This window comes from Ctenopharyngodon idella, chromosome 15, assembly GCF_019924925.1.
Source record: "Ctenopharyngodon idella isolate HZGC_01 chromosome 15, HZGC01, whole genome shotgun sequence".
Classification (NCBI taxonomy): Eukaryota; Metazoa; Chordata; class Actinopteri; order Cypriniformes; family Xenocyprididae; genus Ctenopharyngodon; species Ctenopharyngodon idella.
The window spans coordinates 23,990,737-23,998,373 of record NC_067234.1 but is presented as its reverse complement, the minus strand read 5'-3'; positions in this window follow the sequence as shown (position 1 = coordinate 23,998,373).

Below are 7,637 nucleotides of genomic sequence, written 5' to 3'. Positions count from 1 at the left end.
CTGACGGGGGCGCTACAGCGGTCAAAAGTACAAAATGGCTCGTAACTCCTGAACTGTTATGCGTAGGCTCAAGTCTTATGTTGTTGGAATCCTTGGCTCAAGGCGGATAAAATGCATGCATCTGGTGAAATTTTCGGGTATTTTGGATTTTTTGAAAAACTTACTTTTGCGAACTAGTCCTAGGTTTTTGCCCAGATCGGAAGCAAACCAGTGCAGCGAGATTCTCCGGAGTCTGATGGTCAATAATTATCCAAAAAAAGTTACAATTTCCACTCACGGTCTTTAAGGGGTGCCAAAACGTTCAAAGTGGCCAAAGCCACTTTTACTAAAATGGCTATAACTCTTGAACGGAATGAGATTTTTCACAAAACTCAGCAGACCTTTGTAAGAGCTCATTCTGTGGTCGTGTGAAAAAGCATGCGGCAACTGACCACTTGGTGGCGCTATAACAGCAAAAAACATGAAAATGGCTATAACTACTTCACCGTTAGTCCGATCGACTTGAAAATTGGCATGCAGTGTCTTTGTCCAAGGTGCTATGATTGTCTATGAGGACATTGACGTATCTCAAAAAACATGTCGGCCATCAGCCAAAGAATTTTGAGCAGCTATCAGACAAGGTTAACAGAGGCCAATCGGAAATAAAATTCGCTGGTCGTGTTTGACTCACAGCCCTGGATGCCTGTGAGAAATTTGAAAGAAATCGGCCACCTTTGCATTTTTCACGTATTGCACGATTTTTCACGCATGCCCACGACATTCATACCACATGGTAGAAGTCCTCACTCTGAGTAACTTTGCCTCTAGGACCGTCTCTGTCCATCAAACTGTTCCTTAATTATTGGAGATTATTTCAAAAACCAACTTTGGTGAACTAGCCCAAGGTTTTTGGCTTAACATCGTTAATTGTTAAAAAGCTTCAAAAACCATATATTTCCTATGGTAAATTTTCTGTATTGGCTGTAAATGGTCTTTTCCATCTATGATCGAGATGATTACAAGCTTGCTAAAACATAATACCATTTTATGCATTTGCTTAAATGCCTTAAAGCATTTGAACCCCGATAATTGCTGTCCGCAGCCTTATTTATTATTATTATTATTATTATTATTATTAAAAAGCAGAAAAGAACATTGAAAACCAGATAACACACTCATGTCTTAATTTGTAAGTTTTTTTAAAGCATCTGCATGTTCAGCAGGTCCTTCATGTTTTCACATATGAAGTGCTTTAAATTTGCATCATCGAATTGTTCTTTGGGTTGAAGATGTAAAGACGACCATGTGCTGTCTATGATTTAACACATCACTAATTAAGTATATTTTCCCATACTCTGCAGAGCCATCTGGCTTCATTCACAGAACAAGGGCACTATGGGAAGGGAGTGTTATCAAACAGCAGGAGAGATCAGTTCGCTGGATTCCTTCTTAATAAGGCGTCTCTCAACCATATTGTTAAAATCAGTTGAAGGGTGAAAGCCACATGATTTCATTACTCCCATCCAGTCATGGCAGAGCAAGTGTCTGGTAAATTGCCTCTTCTATAAACACAGATCTTGGTTCACTACCTCTCTTTACACTGCACTCTTATCAGAGGCTGTGTCTGCACAGCGTGTGAGGAGAGGAGGGCAATCGGCCACTTGTCAACTTGCCATGCACACACAGCAAATGAAGATTTAACCCTTGCTGCTCTCTCCTGTGTGATTAATTCAAGCACATAAACAAGCAGGCCTGACCATTGAGGAACTGTGCCTTTGTTTTGAAGCAGTTGTCCCTGATTAGCTACTGTGGAGGCCATTCATTATGTAATTGTGCGTATAATTTAATGCACATGTGAGTTAATATCTTATTTTGATGAAGAACTACTGCTGTCAGTTTGAAAAAGGCCAAGCATCAGTGGAGACAGTCCAAGGGATCAAAGCTTTGGCATTGATTGTGGATTCCTGGCATCCACTGGTTCCATCTTCTTAAGATAACAAAAGGCAGTTTTGTTGTGTAAGGGCAAGAAAGACCGGCTGGCCAGAGAAGCAGCCATGGTTCACATCTTCAGATCATTGCTGGAAGAGAAGTACAGGATCCACTGCGGATGATCCCTCCTGACATTTAAAAATATATCTGAAACCTCCCTCAGTTCAGGCTAATCAAAATATTGTATTTCTTGCTCACTAAAACATTTTGAAATAAAAGTTAAAGTCTGTTATACAGACTTTACAGAGGTTTTTAAAAACCTTTATCCGTTCAACCTCTTACTCCAAAGGTTCTAAATATTTTAGTTTTTGGAGCAGCCCTTGTAAAAAAAAAAAAAAGTACACTTAAGTGTACTTTTAAGAAGAGTACTTATTAGGGAAATAATATACTTTAAAAGAATATACTTAAAGGGTTAGTTCACCCAAAAATGAAATTTCTGTCATTAATTACTCACCCTCATGTCATTCCAAATCGGTAAGACTTTCGTTCATCTTTTGAACACAAATTAAGATATTTTTAATAAAATCTGAGCGCTTTCTGTCCCTCCATTGACAGCTATATAACTACCACTTTGACTCTTCAAAAAGTTCATAAAGAGATCGTAAAACTAATCCATATGAATTGAGCGGTTTAGTCCACATTTTCAAAAGAGACTCAATCGCTTTATATGATGAACAGATTTAATTTAGGCTTTTATTCACATATAAACGCTGATCAGCAAACATAAACAGAAGCTCAACCGAAACTGCTTGACGCACAAGAACAAACCTCTTGCGGAAGCTCAAACATGCTGCGTAAGAGGAGAATGAACCTCATTGGTTCTCGCACGTCAAGCAAACATGCTTGAGCTTCCGTTTACCATAAGTGATGTGTGAGTTGATGAATGTTTATATGTGAATATAAGCCTAAATTCAATCCGTTCATCATATAAAGTGATCAAGTCTCTTCAGAAACTGTGGACTAAACAACTCAATTCATATGGATTAGTTTTACGATCTCCTTATGAACTTTTTGAAGAGTCAAAGTAGTAGCTGTCAATGGAGGGACAGAAAGCTCTCAGATTTCATCAAAAAGATCTTCATTTGTGTCTAGAAGATAAATGAAAGTCTTACGGGTTTGGAATGACATGAGGGAAATATATTTTTAAGATACTACAAGAGCACATTGAAAACAATTAAGCACACTTTTTCACATAGGAGCCCATAAAAACATGGAGAAACAGTCATTTTTGCTTTAGTTTCAGTTAACTATAATAATCCTGCATCTCTGGTGGGCAGAGAATGTCAGATGTTGAAGGTTCTGTCAGTGTTTTACATCAGAAACCTCTTTCATCCTAGGGCTCACTATTTCCACTTACACGTTCAATATATCAACTATTACTTCCTTCTCCATCGCAACAGTAAATTTTGTTGTCAACAACAGGTGCCATTTACTTCAAATTCAGCGTGGGCAAATGATGATGGCTGCACAACTTCACAATTTGAGGCTATTTCTGTGTTGATGATCAGGGAGTGCCTGTGATCTCACCAGTTGCAGTTCTCTGTACCTTGCTCTGATGTCTCTAAGGTTTCACACACATTAGGTACAACCCTTATTTTGATGTGCGTTATACCTTTTCACCATAGCAACTTAAATCTGCAGTAACCCTGGAAAATCCCTAGTTATGCCCACTAACTAATGCAGAGGGTGAGGTCGATGTGGTGTTTTTGCCATTTTTCACTTTCCAAAAAAGTATTTGCAATTGCTTGTGATGGAATATTGAAGAATTTTGTCATTTACTTTTATTGTATGGAAGAAAAATAAATGAATAAATGGACACGTTCTTCAAAATATCTTCTTTTATGTTCCACAGAAGAAACAATTTCATACAGGTTTGGAACAACTTGAGGATGACTAAATGATGACTTATTTTTGGGTGTACTGTCCCTTAAAGATTCAGCTAAATGGATTGTTTACATAAATACAAATTTAAAAGTTAACTTAAAAGAAAAAAAATAAGAGACTTCAAATAAATGAGCTTATCTGAAACAAATTTTGGGGCTTCCCTCACACAGCCGTGGCCTCATTGGCAGCTTCGTGTAATCTCTAGAATTAGCATTTGAGCTTTGGATCATTTTAAACGTTTGGTTTGATGTAGTGGAGATTTCTTTGCCATTTTTTTACAGTCCAACAGCTCATTATGTGGGACCCCCATAACAGAAGGTCCTGTTCATTTTCTAAGCTTGAACTCTCAAATGACCTTATAAAAGCAGTGTCTCGAATGACGTGGATTTAAAGCAGCTCTGAAACAGGCAAGTGAAGCCAAAGAAAGAAATGTGGCCTCTTGGTTCACGAAGCTTTTTTTCCTCCTGCTTAACTATTGCTGGCCGCCTTCACGCTTGGCTTTTGATTTGTATGGTGGTCTGAACAAAGAATTAATGGGTAACAATAGGTTAAAAGCTTATAATAAGGATACGTCATCCACTAACATTCACCGAATGCGTGAAAGTAGACATAGTTCATTTTAAAATCACTAACAAATTTTCAATTCAAGGATTAATGAGATTGAATGCACAACAGATACAGATACTAACTCGTTTGACAAAAATTTGTTTGAAATTCTTTCTTATATTTGTCACATAGTCACTTATTTGACTTTAAAATGGGTCCAAACTTCCTTGTGCCATCTTGAAGCATTAACTTCAGCAACGCTGATCATATAGATTTTCATGGGTGTTCTCAAGGTTCAAGAGCAGTCGAGGTCAATCCTGTGGAACAATAGATCCAAAGCAGCTGAGAGTTTTAATATCGTGGAGTTGGACAAACTGTGTGCACTGTTTGGATAGGAGAGTTACCATTTTTATTGGAATTCAGTCAAACATGGATAAACCTCTTGAAGTTTATTTCAGTGCATTAGTGTTTTCCAGATTCATCAAGCTAAAAAATCTTCTGTCATCATGCACATGACTATTAAATGGATTGTGTGTACTGCTAAAAAGCGTTGACTATTTTGTTCTCTGTAGGTGTTGAACGTAATCCTCATTATTAGACCTGAAATGCGAAGCTGTTAGTTTCATAGCCAAAGACTCTTTTATTGCAGCTATGCAGTGTGTGTGTGTATATGCATCATGAAGTAAGAATAATATTTATTAGTAGTTCATGTGACCACATGGAAACCCATTTGCTCCCTTGCATCCAATATCTTCAGCTGTAAAAATGTTGCTTTTGCCATCAGTGGAAAATACTTTGTTTTCACAAATGACACCACATTCGCATCATTTACAAAATTAATCACTGTTGGAAAAGTTTTAGAATATTTTTATTTTAACTAGGAATGCATTCAGTTGTTGTTTTGAATATATTTTAATGTAAATGATATATATTTAAATTATAATGTAAGGAATATTATTTCATTATAAAAAGTATGTGTAAGGCTGGAAGCTTACGCTGCTGTTTTGAACCAATAATCGGAACAAAATGCAGCTGAAGGATGACATGCGTAATTCAGTTATTTATCTGACTCCAATAAAGTTGTTGTTATTCTTTCCTTTCTTCTTTTTGTTAAGTCTTTCCTAGAACTGATAAACGCAGGAAACCTGAACGTTACTTTAGCTTTCAACTTTATCAGTGATAAAAGGAAAGATTCTCAAAGCCTTGAAAGCAGGCTATGGCACAGTTATTTATAGCTTATTCATAAGCTGTCAGATGAGACCAAGCATGACATAGTTACATGTTAAAAACACACAAGCAGATAAATAGTATGTAGTATGAAAACGTGTATCCCTGGCAAACGACTCTGCCTCCCCAGACAGAACCGTCCTGTATCTGGATTATCCCAGCAGTCCTCAATCTGCAAACTGATTGCACCAGATATAGGCATTAGCATTACTGTGATGATGAGGGGCATTGTTTCACAAGTAATTCACAAGTATACCTTTTAAAGGGACTATTGATATACTAGGGCAGTAAGGAGTTGCACAAATATTCGCTCGGGCCTTCAAAGGTGTGCATTTAGTTGTTTTAATTTGTAAAAACTATATTTTATTTATAATATAAATAATATTTAAATTATGATATGTAGTAGTATATAATTTCATTTAATCTTGGTTTAAGAAGGTAGTGCTTTTGACTTTTTAGTACTGTGATTTCACTGCCAAGTTATTGCTTGCTGCGACTAATGTTATAATCCTGGCAGGGGGGAATTTAATTTGTTATGAAATCACTGAGTTGGAAATAGTTGAATTGGAAATAGCTGACCACCACTAGTTTTAATTGACAGGGGATGTGCAGGGCTGACAAAGAGAAATAGTCCCATTTAATGTGACTGCTTAAGAATGCAGTTATTTTATGGTTTCCATACATTTGTAGGTTATACCTGAAAAGCGTCCATCATTTCCAATGCACTGCTCTATCTACAGTATCTCACAGAAGCGAGTACACCCCTTACATTTTTGTAAATATTTTATTATATCTTTTCATGTGACAACACTGAAGACATGACACTTTGCTACAATGTAAAGTAGTGAGTGTACAGCTTGTATAACAGTGTAAATTTGTTGTCCCCTCAAAATAACTCAACACACAGTCATTAATGTCTAAACCGCTGACCACAAAAGTGAGTACACCCCTAAGTGAAAATGTCCAAATTGGGCCCAAAGTGTCAATATTTTGTATGGCCACCATTATTGTCCAGCACTGCCTTAACCCTCTTGGGCATGGAGTTCACCAGAGCTTCACAGGTTGCCACTGGAGTCCCCTTCCACTCCTCCATGATGACATCACGGAGCTGGTGGATGTTAGAGACCTTGTGCTCCTCCACCTTCTATTTGAGGATGCCCCTCAGATGCTCAATAGGGTTTAGGTCTGGAGACATGCTTGGCCAGTCCATCACCTTTACACTCAGCTTCTTTAGCAAGGCAGTGGTCATCTTGGAGGTGTGTTTGGGATCGTTATCATGTTGGAATACTGCCCTGCGGGCCAGTCTCCAAAGGGAGGGGATCATGCTCTGTTGGCATTCATGATTCCCTCAATGAACTGTAGCTCCCCAGTGCCGGCAGCACTCATGCAGCCCCAGACCATGACACTCATACCACCATGCTTGACTGTAGGCAAGACACGCTTGTCTTTGTACTCCTCACCTGGTTGCCGCCACACACGCTTGACACCATCTGAACCAAATAAGTTTATCTTGGTCTCATCAGACCACAGGACATGGTCCCTTTGTCTGCTTGTCTTCAGCAAACTGTTTGCGGGCTTTCTTGTGCCATCATCTTTAGAAGAGGCTTCCTTCTGGGACGACAGCCATGCAGACCAATTTGATGCAGTGTGCGGCGTATGGTCTGAGCACTGACAGGCTGACCCCCCACACCTTCAACCTCTGCAGCAATGCTGGCAGCACTCATACGTCTATTTCCCAAACACAACCTCTGGATATGATGCTGAGCACGTGCACTCAACTTCTTTGGTCGACCATGGCGAGGCCTGTTCTGAGTGGAACCTGTCCTGTTAAACCGCTGTATGTTCTTGGCCACCGTGCTGCAGCTCAGTTTCAGGGTCTTGGCAATCTTCTTATAGCCTACGCCATCTTTATGTAGAGCAACAATTCTTGCTTTCAGATCCTCAGAGAGTTCTTTGCCATGAGGTGCCATGTTGAACTTCCAGTGACCAGTATGAGAGAGTGAGAGCGATAA